This window comes from Salvia hispanica, chromosome 6 (assembly GCF_023119035.1).
Source record: "Salvia hispanica cultivar TCC Black 2014 chromosome 6, UniMelb_Shisp_WGS_1.0, whole genome shotgun sequence".
Lineage (NCBI taxonomy): Eukaryota > Viridiplantae > Streptophyta > Magnoliopsida > Lamiales > Lamiaceae > Salvia > Salvia hispanica.
In genome coordinates, this window is record NC_062970.1 from 11,984,891 (window position 1) to 12,002,341 (window position 17,451).

At 35.6% G+C, this 17,451-nt stretch overlaps 1 non-coding gene across 1 annotated transcript; it reads left to right on the forward strand.

Annotated features, from left to right (window-relative positions):
* Positions 1-380: 380 nt before the first annotated feature.
* LOC125197583 lies at positions 381-487 on the forward strand. Its single transcript, XR_007172119.1, has one exon. It is a non-coding gene; the product is annotated as a small nucleolar RNA R71 (small nucleolar RNA).
* Positions 488-17,451: the final 16,964 nt, after the last annotated feature.

The window sequence follows — 17,451 nt, forward strand, 5'->3', positions numbered from 1 at the left end:
AGTTTCTGGGACCGCCTCCTTGCACGTAGTTTATTTCTTCCACAGTTGATATGGCAGTTTCGGGTGCATTGACCGCCACTATGGAAGTTGCCGGAATTGGATCTTCCTTCCTCGAGATGTCCATTTGATCAATCCTGACTCTAAGTTCTGCTAACTCCTTAGCAAAAGAACTTTCCTCGGCCTCTTCTATGGCTGCTACTCTTCTCGTGGCATGCCTTTCCTTAGACCACCCCCGACTGTTGGTGGCGAACTCCTCGATCACCGCCATGGCATCCTCTCCTGTCTTTCTTAGAAATCCTCCATTTGCCCCTGAATCAAGCATAGCACATATTTTCTCGTTAAATCCATTATAGAGGATTCCTACCTGATGGTCTATGGAAAAACCATGGTTTGGGCACTTTCGAAGAAGAGCTTTGAAACGAGCAAATGCCTCATAGAGGGGCTCGTCATGGCCTTGTGTGAACTGAAAGATCTCACTTTTGAGCTTCAAAATAGTGCCTGGCGGGTAGTATTTGTCGAGGAAGGTAGCTACGATGTCCTTCCATGTGGAGACCTTTTCTGGTGGCATACACTCAAACCACTCTTTAGCAGAATCAATCAATGAGAATGGAAAAAGTCTTACCCGTATGGCATCGTCGTCGACACCATTTAATTTCAGAGTGTTTGCGATTTCCACGAATTTGGAGAGATGGCGGTTAGCATCTTCAGTCGCCCTACCTGCAAAAGGAGTTTGCTCGACCCTTTGGATAAGGGGCATGCGTAACTCAAAATTGTTAGCATCAATACGAGGGCCGTTAGGAAAAGTGATCATATTCCCATGATTGAACATGTTCATCACAGGTAATGTTTCTCTGTTCTTCTTTTCCATGGCTTCTCGGGCTGCTCTCTCCGCATCTCTCTCATCCATCAGCAACTTCACCATCTCCTGCAGCTTCTCAATATCTGTTCGGTCACCCATTTTTCCTGATCCTTTTTCACTTCTTATTATTCTACGAGTTCTTTCAAGCTCTAAATCAAGCGGCTCTAAGATGTACTTCCCAGAACGCGTTCGCATACAAAACCTGCAAGACTCGAAAACAAAAACAAATTAAACTAAAAAAATTAAAACAGAAAGCAATAAAAATCCAAAGTAGTAAAATTATCCGTTTGAAGATATCACTCCAAAGTGAATTGTCTTCCCCGGCAACGGCGCCAAAAACTTGATGCACTTTTTATTTGCACTATAAATACCTGCAAGTATACAGAGTAGGTATAGTATAGCAAAAGGTTAGTACCGGGTATCGAACACGGGGAAGATGTACACAAAGTGTCTATCTTCTACTAGAACTCAATTACTATCTGGAGAAGCAAGAATTATTGGAAACTTTTTGAAAACAGTAAATATTAAAAACAGTAAACAACTAAAAACAAGCAAATCACGGAGAGAAAAGTATAGAGATAAGGGGAATTCCAGGGATGTGCTTTCGCTTTATGGTTATACAAATTCCAAACTACAATACCCTAGCACAGTTAATACTTTGAAAGGACGAGTCACCTAGCTTATGCTCATGCGATACAAACGTTGATTACTAACATTAGGGTTGTCAATCCTAACACGTAACTCCAAAAAGCTCCTAAGACCCTTGAAAAGTCCTCACTCTCAATTAACAGTGCCGTATTAAAGGAAGCTAACTGTAGTGTCTACTAAGTGGATCTAACTCGCTAGAACTCTGTCACAGTTATGAAGCAAGTTGTATTGAATCATACATAATTGTGTCACTCAATTATGAAGCATCATGATTAACTTAGGGAAGAAACAAAGTAAAAACAAAACGGATATTAAATAGAAAACGGAATTGTATAACCAAAGTTGCTACTAACACATCCCTAGAATCCTATGAGTTTAGTTACACATGACTGAATAAACTAAAAACATAGATTGAAGGGAAAGCAATTTGAACATAAAACTAAAGCAAATAAAACCCGTAGGTTGAATCCTTGTCGTTCTTGATGTTCTTGAAATCCTTCTTCAACTCCTTGCACAATTGAAGTACTCTAGCTTTTGATCTCTATGAATGTGTTCTTGTTGTGTGTCGGAAAAAAAACTCTCTTCTTGATGAAGCTTGAGGTCCTATTTATAGGGGAAGATTATTCCTCATCATAGAAGGAAAAGATCTTCAAAATTTGGTAAATCTTGGAGCAAATCTAGGGCTGGTCGGATTCGCCGCCTTTCTCCGGCGGGCCGCCGCACCTTGGCCGGCGGTCGCCGCGTTGGAGTCCAGAGACTCTGACCCTTCGGTGGCGGACCGCCACATGTCCTCCGGCGGTCGCCGGGCGAGACTCTTCTCCTAGCGTAAATTTCCGAGGCGGGCCGCCACATAGCTCTGACCGCCGGGCGCCGGCGGTCGCCGTACAACTTCGCGGCGGTCGCCGGTCGCCGTTTGACTCCAGATTTCCAGACTATGCGTTTTTACTCCCCTTTTCGGCTCAAATATGCACATTTCTCACAAAACACGTCAAAATACCAAAATGTATAGAATATGCAAATAATGGACATGTAGAGTGATTTTGATAACAAAAACGGACCAAATAATGGCCTTAAAACAGTGCAAAATCCGGGCGTATCAGAGGTCTTAGGTCTCAAGGAGGATTCCTCCTTCTTTACACCTTCTTTTCATTTCTATTCTCTCCACCCAAATTCCTTTTTTGAGTCTAGTTTTTGAGGCTAGGCTCACCTAGAGGTGCCCACAGTTTCGGAACCGGCGGTTACGGTTTTGAAAATTGCCGAACCAAAACCTAACCGCGATGGTGTTTTGTGGTTATGATTCCGGTTCCAAAACTGCCAGTTTCGGTTTTGGTTTCGAACCGACAGTTTTTTACGGTTTCGAACAGCCGATTTCTTGCAGTTCCGACACGGTTTCGGTTAATTTTTTTTTTAACCTGAACCGAACACGGATCAAAAATCGACGGTTTTGTATCGTATAAATTCTCACGGTTTCGGTTTGAAACCGTAACCGGCAGTTACAGTTTCGGTTTTAACTGTCGGTTCGGTAAACCTTGGGCAGGTCTAGGCTCACCCTATCTTTCATATCTTTATAAAAAAATTGAGGGTTAAACAGTATTTGTAGTCTTGGTCTTCTCTTGAATCCACACCTCAAACGCCTTGGATCTTGATGAACAGTGGAAGGAACTTCAAATATTATGCTCTGGAAAATAATTGGCAAAAGGTTCCTTTGATGAAGTTTGAAGGGGTATTTATAGCCTCAGGGTCGGATTCCTCTTGATTTGGTAAATCCTTCTTCTAGAATGATAAGTCTTAAAGAGAAAAAAGGGCAAATCTATGCACCGCGTTTTCCCAGCGGTCGCTGCAATTCATCTCGTAGCTTTTGTCTCTTGATTTGCGGTCATTGTACTTTTGTTTCAGCAGTCACTAGCAATCTTTCTGTAGCTACTGGATCTAACTGGTTGCTGGGCATGTTCTTCTTTTTAGCTCTAATTTTTCGAAGCGAACCGCTACAGAGACAACGGTCAATGGCGGCCAACGGTTGCTGGCGGAGGTGCAGCGGACCGCTGGCTGGCTCGAATACTCCAGATTTTCATTATCGACTTTTTGCTATCTTTTTAGGCTCTATTTTGTACATTTCTCACAAAACACGTAAAAATACCAAAATAGATAAAAATATGCCAATAATGAACATGTAATGTAACTTTTACACTCAAAACGGACCAAATACTGGTCTTAAAACAGTGCAAAATCCGAGCCTATCAATGAGAGCAAACTGGCCTGGTGGAGAAGACGGTGTTGACGCAGGACGGTGAAAGTGTTGGAGATGATGAGCGGAGAAGATGAATGCTATTGGAGATGGATGGAGGCCGATGGACGGTAGGAGTTGCATGAGCATTAATGATTTTAGATTCTATTTTTTATTGATTTCTTCATGTCTTGCTTGCATTTTAATTTTTTTTAATAATGAAGTTGATTAATTTTCTATTGTTAATCGATTTCTATTAATGAAATTATTGAATGTTATATGATTAGTAATTAAAACACTATAGTTAATTCAAACCTATGTGTAAGATTAATATTTCAACATTATTAAAAAATCCATAAGACATCATGGAAAGCTATTTTAATTTATCAACATTACCATAAATTATCAGTAACATAATCAAGATTGCTTTGTAATTGAAGTTGTAATATTAGTGATTTAAAAACTTTATATAATTTTACTTTTTATCATAATTTATTTAATTTACATTTTTAATTTTGTACGAAGAAAATTCAATAAGTCGTACAATGCACGTGGTTGATAGTAGTTATACAATAAAACCTGCGTTCCATGTCAAATCAAATGTTTATACTTTTCAGGGACGGTAAAAGTATTTCCATTGTCCCAAATTAGTTGATCAGTCGTTCCATTTTGGTTTGTCATAGTCATTTCTTTTATTGGCACTCTATATTTTCTTTTATGTTTCATATTTTATTCTCTCTCCTCTTAACCCTTAAACAACAATTTCTTAAATTTTGTTTAAAAGAAGTGTTTCAACTAATTTGGGACAAATGAAGTATAAAATTAAAGCCATTGCTACGATATTTACATGTATAAATGAATGTTTATTTTTAAAATATATAAAATTGAAAAAATAGAGAATGAGAGATTTCTTTTGTAGCTAACTTTTTAAATAAAAATGTACTATCGTCGTTCCTTAAAAACAGAAACTATTTTCATTTTGGTATGACCCTTAAAAAATAAACTACGGAGTATTTTTATTTTGGTCTGTCTCTCAAAAATAGAAACTTTTAAACTTTCTATTTAGAAAATGGACCCCACAATCCAATAACACTACTTTCACTATTTTTTTCTCTCTTTCTTACTTACTCATTTTTCTCTTCCTATTTTTTTTTAATTTAATTACTCCCTCCGTCCCACTCTAAGTGACACATTTTCCTTTTTGGGTGTCACACTCTAAAAGACACATTTCTAAATATAGAAACACCACTCTCTCTACTTTTTCCCTCTATTTTATTTTATTCCTGTTAGGATCTAGCTACCGATTGAAACCACGCACACAAGCAAGAACTTAAATCACACAGAAGCAATTATGTGGTTCGGCAATGTGCCTACGTCCACGGAGAAGATGACCGGAATTTTATTGATGATGAACTCTCAAGAACAAGAATCATACACTCACAATACAACCACTCAAGACTAATCACAAGCACAAGTAGAAATTTCCTAATCATGTGTGTAACTGTGTGAACTGGTCACTCTGCTCTCTGCAACTGAAATTACCGAGCTATATATGTGATGGAGAAGAAGAAAACTAACTAAACACTTCACAAAGAGTCAGTTATAACCACTGATGCCAACGGCTAGTTTCAGCTCAACAAACTGAGTCTTTTCTTGATCTCTCCCTCGAGCTCCAACGACTCTATCCCTCGGCCAAAATCATTGTGTTGCAAGGACACAAACTCACAAATCTCCACCTTGTCCTTGTAATACATCCACTAATATCTAAATTCCCTTCTCAATTTTTGTTACTTATTTCAGCAAACCACAACTTCACCAAATCTAAACAGTGCTTGAACTTGAAAACTGGCAAAGGCTTTGTCAACATATGAGACACATTTTCCTCGGTTGGAACCTTCTCACATCAATGCGCTTAGATCGCTCATGGAACATCTGATGCTTTGCTAAGCATATGGCCGAGTTACTGTCACACTTGATTTTCACTCCAATATGCTTGACACCAAAATCAGAAAGAATACCCTGCAGCCATTTTCCCTCTTTTGTTGCTTCAGTCAGCGAGATATACTCAGCCTCCGTTGTAGATAATGCAACCACAGATTGCAAGTTCGACTTCCAACTTATAGCCGTGCCAAACAATGTGAAAACTTATCCACTTTGAGACTTCATGTTGTCCATATTAGCTGCATAATCAGAGTCACAAAAACCTTCCAACACACCATCATTTTCAGACCAAGCTCCACCTCCAAAGTGAAAACCAATATTCATAGAACCCTTTAGATACTTCAAGATCCACTTCAATGCAATCCAATGTTCTTTACCCGGGCCTGACATATATCTGCTGGCTACACTGATTGCATGAGCCACATCTGCCTTGTGCAAATAATTAAGTACTCCCTCCGTCCCAAGGAAGATGACATCTTTCTTGGGCGGCACGCGATTTTATGTAGTTATATTTTATGTGTTAAGAGGAGAGAGTAAAGTAAGAGAGAGGGAATAAAGTAGAGATAAAGGTGTTTCCATTTTAAGTAATGAGTCATCTTAGTTGGGACAAACCAAAAAGGAAAGTGGGTCATCTTTAATGGGACGGAGGGAGTACATTATACTGCCAACAATATTTGCATATGGAATGCTGCTTATTTCTCTCTTGTCTTAATCTGTCTTCGGCATCTACTCTTTACTAAGTTTAAAATGGCTATCTAGAGGAACAGACACTGACCTTGCATCCTCCATCGGATATTTCTTGATCACTTTAATAATGTAATCTGTCTGGACTAGCCTCAATTCCCTCATATGTCTATTTCTGAGTATGTCCATGCCAAGGATTCTCTTGGCCTCACCAAGGTACTTCATATCGAACTTCATTTTTAGATCCTCTTTGATAACTTGAATCTCCTTCTTGCAAGATCCAGCCACTAGAATGTCATATACATACAGCAGCAAATAGACCACTATTCTTTCTCCAACCTTCTTCACATAAACACAACTGTCAAAATTGGATCTTTCAAACTTCATTCTCACCAAATGCTCATGGAACTTTAAATTCCATTGTTTGCTACTCTGCTTAAGCCCATAAAGGCTTTTCTTCAATAGGCATACATTCTGCTCTTCCCCTGGTCTCTCAAAACCTTTTGGTTGCATCATGTAAATTGTTTCTTCAAGATCTCCATGTAGAAACATGGTTTTTACATCAAGCTGATGTAATTCCCAGTCAAAATGAGCAGTGAGTGCAAGCAAAATCCTTATAGAAGTGTGCTTCACTACCGGATAAAAAACCTTAGTGTAGTCTATCCCCTCAACTTGTGTGAAGCCACATGCTACCAACCTAGCTTTGAATCTGATTGACTCAACCTCTCCCACTTCAACTTTCTTCTTGAAAATCCATTTACAGCTGGTCACTTTCTGAGTTTCTAGATTTCATACTAAAATCCACGTACCATTCTTAAGTAGAGAGACTATTTCTTCCCTCATTGCCTGAATCCACTTCTGCTCTCTTTGCACCTTATAGCTTCTTCATATGTAGCTGGTTCTGCATATTAAATTACCTCAGCCACACATAATGCAAAGAAATTCATGTCATAATCAGAAAACCAACTTGGAGGTCTAGTATTTCTCCTAGGTCTCTGATTCAGATTTTGTGGTTGCTGATCATTTTCACTTTGAGATGGCTCTGATTGGTCTAACTGTACTCCACCTTCTTCTCTGATTTCTGTGGCTTCCAATTCCTCCTCAGTTTCAGCTCCATTCGAGCTCTCACCAATCTCAAAATTTTGTAAGTCTTACTGTCTATCAGCTTCAGTGATCTGATTCTTCTTAAATGGCATTTCCATTTCATTAAAAGTTACACCATTGCTCACAATAATCCCTGGACCCTCTTGTTCCAAACACCAAAGTCTGTATGCTTTACACCTTCCTGATATCCCAGCATCACACACCTTTTGGCTCTAAGTTCTAACTTGTTTTGTTTTACTGCAGCATAGGCAGCACAACCAAAACTTTTCACCTCAGAATAGTCACCAAGTTTCCCATATCACCTCTGATATGGGATTTCATTTGATATAGATGATGAGGGACATTTGTTGATGAGCACCACAACAGTAGAAAGTGCCTCTGTCCAGAACTTTTTAGGCAAACCAGAAGCGAATAGCATGCACCTAACCCTTTCGAGTAGAGTTCTATTCATGCGCTCTACCACTCCATTTTGTTGAGGATTCATCGGGGCTGTTTAATGCCTTTTTATCCCCTTGGATTTACAGTATTCTTCAAACTCAGAAGATACTAATTCCATACCATTGTCAATTCTCAAGCATTTCAACGCATATCCTTTTTCATTTTCATATCTAGTATGCCATTCCTTAAACTTTGTAAAAGCTTGGGACTTATCTTTCAAAATGTAAATCCAGACTTTCCTAGAGTAATCATCTATGATAGAGACGAAATATTTACCTCCACTCATAGATGCAATATGAGCAGGACCCCATAGATCAGAGTGTGTATACATGAAAGGAGCTGTAGAGTTGTGCTTCCCGGTTGCAAAAGGCAACTTCTTAGCCTTTCCAAGAATACATGGCTCACACCTTCCCAAGCCCTCTGATATACTCAACTTGATAACCCCTTGCTTGACCAGCTCTCTGATCCCTTTTTCTCCAACATGTCTCAATCTGGAATGCCATGAATCCAGACTTTCCAGCTGAGTTACATACAAGGACTTAGTGATTGTTTCAGCCATCAAGTAGTACAAACTATTTCTTCTCTTAGCCTCCATAATGATTCTTGAGTCCTTAGTCACCCTCAAAATCCCAGATTCAGAGCTGAATTTATACTTTTTTATTATATTAATCCAAGAGAAATTAGGAATGTACCTGACTCTTGTCAAGATTTTGATGCTTCAATCCTCACCCTGAGCTTTATATCTCTAATCCCTTTGACTTCACAGGTTTGATCATTCCCCAATATCACAGGCCCTTGACTTATTTCCAAGTTCTGAAACCAAGATTTGTGTGAGCAGATGTGTTAAGTGCAGCCTGAATCCATGATCCATGACTCCTCTACAGTGGCTTCACCTTGCACATTCAAAGCTTTAGGAGCATCTACTTCTTGAGTCACATCTGCAGTATCTGCTACACCATTCTTTTCTTGCTCTTGCTTTCTTTTCCATGCAAAATAAGCCTTCTTTAGATGGTCGGACTTCTTGCAATAGTGACAGCTTCTTGTCTCCTTTTCACCATCTGTTTTCCCCTTTTCTTGCTTTTTTGAAACTTTTTCTTCTTGTTTTTCTTGTCTCCATTTTTCATGTAGAGACTTTCAGCTGCTGGTCCAGCTTGTTTGACAGTGGACCTCCGAGTATCCTTAAGCTTCAAGGCTAAATACACTTTCTCATAGCTGATTTTTGAATCCCTTCCAAGAAGCATTGCATCTTTGAAATGTTCATAGCTTTTCGGCAGGGAGTTTAGCAACATGAGGGCCTTATCCTCATCTTTGATTTTCTCATCAATATTCTCTAAATCATCAAGGCACTTCCTAAACTCCTCCAGTTGTTCCAGCAAGCCTTTACCATCCACAATCTTGAAGGTAAGTAGTTTTTGCTTCAAATGCAGTCGGTTGGCAAGGGATTTAGTCATGTATAACCCTTCCAACTTGGACCACACACTTGCAGCTGTATCCTCCTTTGCTACTTCCCTAAGCACTCTATTACTCAGATTCAGAATCAGAGTGCTATAGGCCTTGTTCTGCATCTCCTTCGATCTGCTTTTCTCCTTCTCATCCTCCTCCGGTTTCTTCTCTTCGTCGCCACCCTCGCTCAAGATTTCCCAAAGGCCTTATTGCATCAAGATCGCCTTCATCTTGAGCCTCCACAACCCGAAGTCTTTGCGGCCGGTGAACTTTTCTTCCTCAAACTTTGTTGTAGACATTTCAACGAACAGTTGGTGTACTACCAGCCAAGATCAGCTTCAAAAACAATGGTGACTTCAATCGTCCAAGATCAACGTAAATCGCATTCCCACAGGCGGCGCCACTTGTTAGGATCTAGCTACCGATTGAAACCACACATACAAGCAAGAACTTAAATCACACAGAAGCAATTACGTGGTTCGGCAATGTGCCTACGTCCACGGAGAAGATGACCGGAATTTTATTGATGATGAACTCTCAAGAACAAGAATCATACACTCACAATACAACCACTCAAGACTAATCACAAGCTCAAGTAGAAATCTCCTAATCATGTGTGTAATTGTGTGAATTGGTCACTCTGCTCTCTACAACTGAAATTACCGAGCTATATATGTGACGGAGAAGAAGAAAACTAACTAAACACTTCACAAAGATTCAGTTATAACCGCTGATGCCAGCATCTGATTCCAGCTCAACAAACTGAGCCTTTTCTTGATCTCTCCCTCGAGCTCCAACGACTCTATCTCTCTGCCAAAATCATTGTGTTGCAAGAACACAAAACAATACTACATAATATTTCGTTCCGAATTAGAAATGCTCCATTTAGAATGAAACGGATGGAATAATTATTTTTTCTTACTTTGCGCATCAAAATTCGCACCGTTTTAAAAAAAATATTTTTTTAAATACGAAGATAGTTGAGATTTTTCTAAAAAAAAAAGGTCAAAGAGTGTCAGAAGGGCGACGAGAACTTTTTTTTTTTAAATTTAAAATATTTGAATGTTAAAAGAATATAACTGCTTCACCAAATGCATACAGTGTATGTTTGTTTACAAAATAGATAAAAATGAGAAACAAATTTTCAGATCCACCGGCGGTGGCTCCAACCAACTGTCCATTCCGCCGGAGCTTTGCTCCTGCAACAACCGTATTTTTTTTTATTAGATATCAATACCACCATCCTTTAGTTGAAGTAAGTAATACTACATCGCACTAAAAATATAAAATATAAACGAATTTCTTTCAATTGAATTAGAGAGTCTGGAATTGTATTATTGTTTGTGATCGCACTGTTACTCAAAATGAAAATTGTTGTAAGTAATTTTGTGACTAATTTTTTCTACACAAAACTCATTTTTTCTGTGCATAGGTAGAATACATTCAAGGATAATTATGACTTATAAACAATATAAATTGAGTTGAAACTTAGCAATTAAATATTAAAAATATTAAATATTAATAAAAAATGATCAATTGAAAAGGTGGAAATGTGGTTCACATTTTCTAACTAGATTATTGTGTTATGACTAAAATTTTAAATTTAGAATGATAACTAAAGAAAGGTGGGACTCAAAATTTAAAATTGAGTTACGAATTATTTACCAATGTAATATACTAGTAGCATTTTTTTTATTTGACCAAGAATATCCATACGGATCCAGCTTTACTCAAAAGTAGGGGATTGATCCCGTGATCATTTAATTAAGAAAGAAAGGATCTCATGTCACTTTACTACCCCCATTGAATTAATATAGCTTATTTTAATATATATTATTCCCTTAGGCCCTTAATAATTTTTCAATTTAATTTTGGCACGAGTTTTAAGAAATATATTAATGTATATTATTCCCTTAGGTCCTTAATAATTTTTCAATTTAATTTTAGCACGAATTTTAAGAAATGTAAAAAAAAAGTGAATTAAAAAAATTAATGAAATATAAGTCTCACTTTTATATATTAATTTTATAATAAAATATAAGTTAAATAAGTTTGTGAAATATAGGGACATACTTACTATTTATGATAAAATAAAAAGTGAAAATAGACGATTAATGGGAGAGGAACGAAAATGATAAAAATGGACAATTAATGAGAATGGAAAGAGTATTATTGCACTCCACATGGATCACTCCACTTGTATGGACTAAAACAGTCACAAACTAAACAAAAAAAATGTATATTGCCGTGTATATAAAATTTACTATAATTTCTCAAATCCATAGTAATTTTTAAACTGAAAAAAGAAAAATACTCCCTCCATCTCACTAAATATGCAACATTTGCTTTTTAGGACGAGATTTTATGTAGTGTTGTTTTGTGAGTTAATAAAAGAGAATAAAGTAAAAGAGAAGAAAAAGTAGAGAGAATATTATTTTTATTTTTAGAAATGTTTTATTTTTATAAGATAAACTAAAAAAGAAAACGTATTATTTCTAATGGGACATAGTGGGACTTGAATATTCAGAAATGGGGTTCGAAAAATTGATCGAACATTAAAAGGGAAAAAAGTACAACTCTTTACTCACTCCAAGTACCACCTGCCAGCAGCAGTTTCTGCAAATGATATTATTCAACAATCCACTACGTATAATAAAGTAAATAAAAAAATAATTGAACGAGTCAAAATTCGTTAACTAATCAGCTCGAGGCGATTAATTAGGACCTAAGTAGTAGGGTTTATTTTTTCCGTGTAAGAAATGATCAAAAACATTTCCCCATAGTCCTGACTTATTAGCTAGGCAGGAATAAACCCACTTAATTTTACAATAAATCTATGTGACCAAATTTTGTACAACCAAATTCTTATTTATTTGACAAAAAAATAGGTTTATTTATGAATTTAATTAAAATAGTAGATATAAAAATGAGGTTAAAGGCTAATAAGTCTTTTTAACTTATCCACTTACTATATTTATAATTTTAATATATAATTAATACATCAAATTATTAATATAACTTTATTTTGGTTGTACAAAATTTGGTTGTTTATCATTACTCTTAATTTTGTTGGCCATAACTAATCAATCAGTCAGCATTCACATATGTCCATTTGGAATATTGAAAGAGAATGTCTTACCAAAAATATTATTAATAATATAATTAATTAACTATTAATTATAAAATAGATGTATAGAACTATAGATGATAGAGTACGGAAAAAAAACCTATGAAACTCAGGATGGATAGCGCCAATTAAGATCTACGTTTATCGGCTGCAGGGACAAAGATCACCGGCGCTATCCCTCCTGAGCTTCACGGGCTCTCCATACTATCCGGCGCCATACTAAAAATTAATATTAAAATGTAAGAGCTCAAGCAAACATACACAATAAAGAAAGAGAAGGTGATGTGGTGGTGAGGGAGAAAATAATGAAAATGGTGGCTGTATTTATAGGAGCAATGTAACGTGGGGATTTGCAGAGAGATAGAGGGGTCTGAGAAATCTTTGACTAAATTTTGTATGATGTGTAAATGGACCATGTAATTTTTTATTAGTCTTTTCAAGATTTCTTTAATTTGAAGTATAATTATGTAGTTTTATATTATTAAAATCCCCCTGCCGACTACGTTACTTTACTTCCTCTCTTGAAAATCCAAGTTTAAGTACGTTGACGATTTCCCACTCTATTCCTCGGAATATGTTTATTTGATTTTCTAATTAATATAGTCATGCACACTGTGAGTTTATTTTATTGTTTGTATCTTATTTTTCACACTTCTGTACTAGTATTTACTCCATATTAGAGATGGATCATATACCTTAAAAGATCTTATAAAGAGTAGAATTATCCAGGCATATATAAATGAATTAGGATCATCACTAAGTTAACATGGGACAAGATTTAAAAATTTTAAAGTTGATTGTTTGTATCTTACTTTTCACAATTCTATACTACTCATACTATACTATAAATGAGTCACTCACCTCTTAAAAAACCTTATAAAGGGAAGGATTAACCATAATTATATAAATGAACCCAGGATCATCACTAAGTCGATATGGGACAAGATTTAAGAGTTTTAACACGCCCCCCTCACGTGTAGGCTGAAATTGTTGGAATCGTAGTCCGGTCAACGCAAGTTGACGCATCGTACTAGTGACGGAATATTTAATTTTGAAAAAATTAAATAATTTTTAATCGGTCTACGCTTCGAGTAGATGGTGGTGGTATATTCACTCTCTCTATACCGATTCCAAGTGAGTGAGAAATAATACATGTAATTAATTAATCTCATTTTGGATACGTAGACAAAACAATGTGGCAAATGAGCATACGGAGAAAACTTCGTAGAATGTATACACATTGATCGGGTCGTCCAGATACATTTCTGGAATGAACAACTACGTGAGAGATGTCTAGGTTCATCCGTCCAATTGACGTTTATAACATTTGGAACGTTTGTAACCGCCGACTATTACAAATTAGCCTTAATGGCAAATTTGACTTCATATCCTCCACATGGTCTATAAATAGTGATGCATACTCTTGCATTCTCTACACCAATTCACAAGCATACAAAGCATAAGCTCCCTCTCTTGCATTGTCTTTCTGTCGAAGCTATGCCCTCACCTCCATTCAGTTCGTCAAAGCTTTGTTGATTGCGGTGCTGCTTCAACAGATACGAAAGCCGTTTTATCTTAAGGGACGACACGCCTATCCAAGATTCCTTTCGGTGTGGATCTTGTCTTGAGGAAAGAGGTCTCCTTGACTCGGCTTACACTATTTACGGTTTAATGTTTCGAACTCTTCATTGTAACTTCATTTCAGTTTACTTTTCTTTATTCCTTCTTTTGGGTTGTATTACGTCTGGCTAGTGTTTATTTTGTAATCTAGGAACCAACATAAATGACACATCGGACTTCCATTACGTGGGTAGGCAAGAGAAGAGATAAAAAGATAATATCCATCATCGACTTGGGCCCGCTCTAATAACATATTAGAAATGGGTCACTCACCCCTTAAAATGTCTTATAAAGGGGAGGGTTATTCATACTTATATAGATGAGCTTGTATCAACACAAGTCGATGTGGGACAAGATTTAAGAGTTTTAACGTACTAGTTGATGCATTTTATACTACGAAATTTAAGAAAATTATTTCCTCAGTCCGTGAAATGTTATCCACTTTTGTCATTTTGGTCCATCCGTTAAATGTTGTCCACTTTGTTTTTTTTCGTTTTTGTTAAATGGACTCTACTTTCCACTAACTCATTATACTCATTACACTCATATTCTATTATAAAACTAATATATAAATGTAGGACTCACATTTCACTAATTTTTTGTGACATCCCTAACTCGAAACATATATTATTCTTACATATATTTTATTGCCATTATATTTTATATTGTCATTTGTGGTATGGAAAATAAATGAGTGATGTCAAAATAATATTTTAATTTATTACGTAAAATTAGAGTAGTTGTATGCGCATAAAAGTATACAAAAGTATGTGTATGTGAATTTAGATTAATAAGTACTATATTAGAGTAGTGATTTTATTTATTATTATTTTTAATATAATGTAATAATACTTTCCTTTCTATTATATTACTATATTATATTAGGTGTGCATATGTGGTACGCCGTTTATGAGATCAAACTTTAAACTACATGGTACTATATATTAATAAATATTTGTGTACATTGAATTATGATAGTACACGTGGGACGAGGAGAAGTAAATGTATATCTTTTAGTTTAGGTGGATTATTTAGGATTGATGACTAAGTCTAAGCCGACAATCCATATATGAAAGAGAGTATAGTTGATAAAATAGGGAATTTAACAAAAGAAAAGGAAACCCAACGGACAGAAGGGAATATCAAATTCGAGAAATAAATTCATAGTTGGAGCTTGGACAGATGGTTGTGAATCAAAAGACGGAATTAGGAGTTCAGTTAGACTCTTGTCATAAATCACACTTTTAATTTTACATATCTTATGTGATTGATTGTTATGCGTTAAATTGGAGTGAATATTTGAATTATTTGATGTGAGTCTTAAATGGTTGTGTGTTATTTGATATTGTTGGTGTAAATGAGATGGATATGTGATTTGTGCAATGAATATGTTTATCTATAATATTGGAGTTATTGGTGGAATATATGGATATGTGATTGGTGCAATGGATATGTTTGATGTATCATATTGGAATCATGGGATTAAAGAGGATACGTGACAGTCTTGTTCTGGATCTGATATACAATGGCAAAAGACCTACGGGTCATATACAATGATAATAGACCTACGGGTCAATACAAAGAGCAAAGAGGGACCTTCGTGGAAAGGTCAAATCAAAGAGGGGCCTTCGTGGAAAGGTCAAAATATGCAAAGAGGGGCCTTCGTGAAAAGGTCAAATCAAAGAGGGACCTTCGTGGAAAGGTCAAATAAATATAAGGGACCTACGGGTCGTATACAATGGAAATCCCGGGCAGATACCAGGCTTGATGTGTCACAGAATAATAAAAAGAACGGAGAGGCATATGCATATGAATATTAAATTGTTTATGATATTTATTACTTCCGGTGATATATTTTGATGAAAGAATGTGTTTGATATTTGTATGTGAAATTAAAGGTAAGGTTTATATGCACTGAGTTGTGGCTCATATAAACCACTAATATTTTTCAGGAATAAGATATCAATGATGCGTGGGTTGATGTGAGTTACAGTTATTATAAGGGTCGGCGGCTGACGTGTTTTTGGCAACCTTCTCCTCCTCATTATTTTTGCATGTAGATAAATGTGTAGTATATAGAGTGGTGAGATGGTCCCACTACGGTTTAAAATGTTTTGAAATATGTACTTGATAATTGTTGGTATTCGAAATTGTATAATGTGTGTTTTATTTACTTGAAGTGTGGATTATTTAAATTAAATTTTGAATTTATTTATAGTAAATGTATAAGTCATAAGGGTTGAGGTGTGACATTTTTTCACTCACTTTTTCTTCACATTTTTTAAAATACGTAGTGAGTCAAATATGGACATAATAATTAAGGATTATGTGGAGAGAAGATATAAAGTATAGAAAGAAAGAGTAAAATAATATAAAATAATTTTTTTTTTCAAAAAAGAAAATAATGCAAGTAGATTTGAACTGTGAGAAAAGAATATGTAGCAAGTAGCTAGCTTAAAACATCTCCAGCCATTTATATTAAATTAAAATTTATTTTAGTATAAATATTGTCACATCAAATGGAGTAGTAATTTTACTCAAATTTTTTACACTAAACTTAAACTTAAAAGAATATACCTCTTATCCATCACCTATTTTATTAACAAAATTTGAAAATGTGATTTAGATTTATTTTAGTGTAAATCAAAAATTCGGTATATTTTACTCAAAAATAAATAAAAAAATAAGATTGATTTTGGAGTTATATTTCATTTTATATGAATGTAATCAAATGCAAATTCTAATTTGTATAAACTCCAAACTATGGGCCGTTAGAAAATATTAACAGATGATCAAATAACAGCAACAAAAAATGTCAACACAATATGAACGGTTGATGTTGTGTTGACATTATATTAACATATTTGATTGCTATTAACATTTTCTAACCTTCCTATTCATATTTTAGAGTTTATACATATACATTTTATCGCTATCCTAAATTTTCATTTAAAAGGAGCATTAATTTTCTCAAACATTTCACTAAATTCGTTTCTCACTCGAACTGATGAAGTACTGATTTAATACACATTAAACCTGTGTATTTGTATTTAGACGACTTTTAAGGTCAAATAAAAAATTTATCTTCTTAGTTTCATCATTACTTTCCCCCTTTTCGACTAATCTTTGAGTTAATGATGAGCTTAAGATTTGAAGTTTGCTGTTCAATTTCACATCTAAGGTCTAATCTATATTAATTTCACATTAATTCTTCACTTTTGTTGAAAACGCATCACTACATAACTGAAATAATTCACCACTCCACCTAAAAATACTTTAATTTCATGGGAGATTTCAAGATCTTTTATAGAAGTTGTATTTGTGTCAGAATATTAAGATTGTTGAGAATAAGAAGTCGGCAAA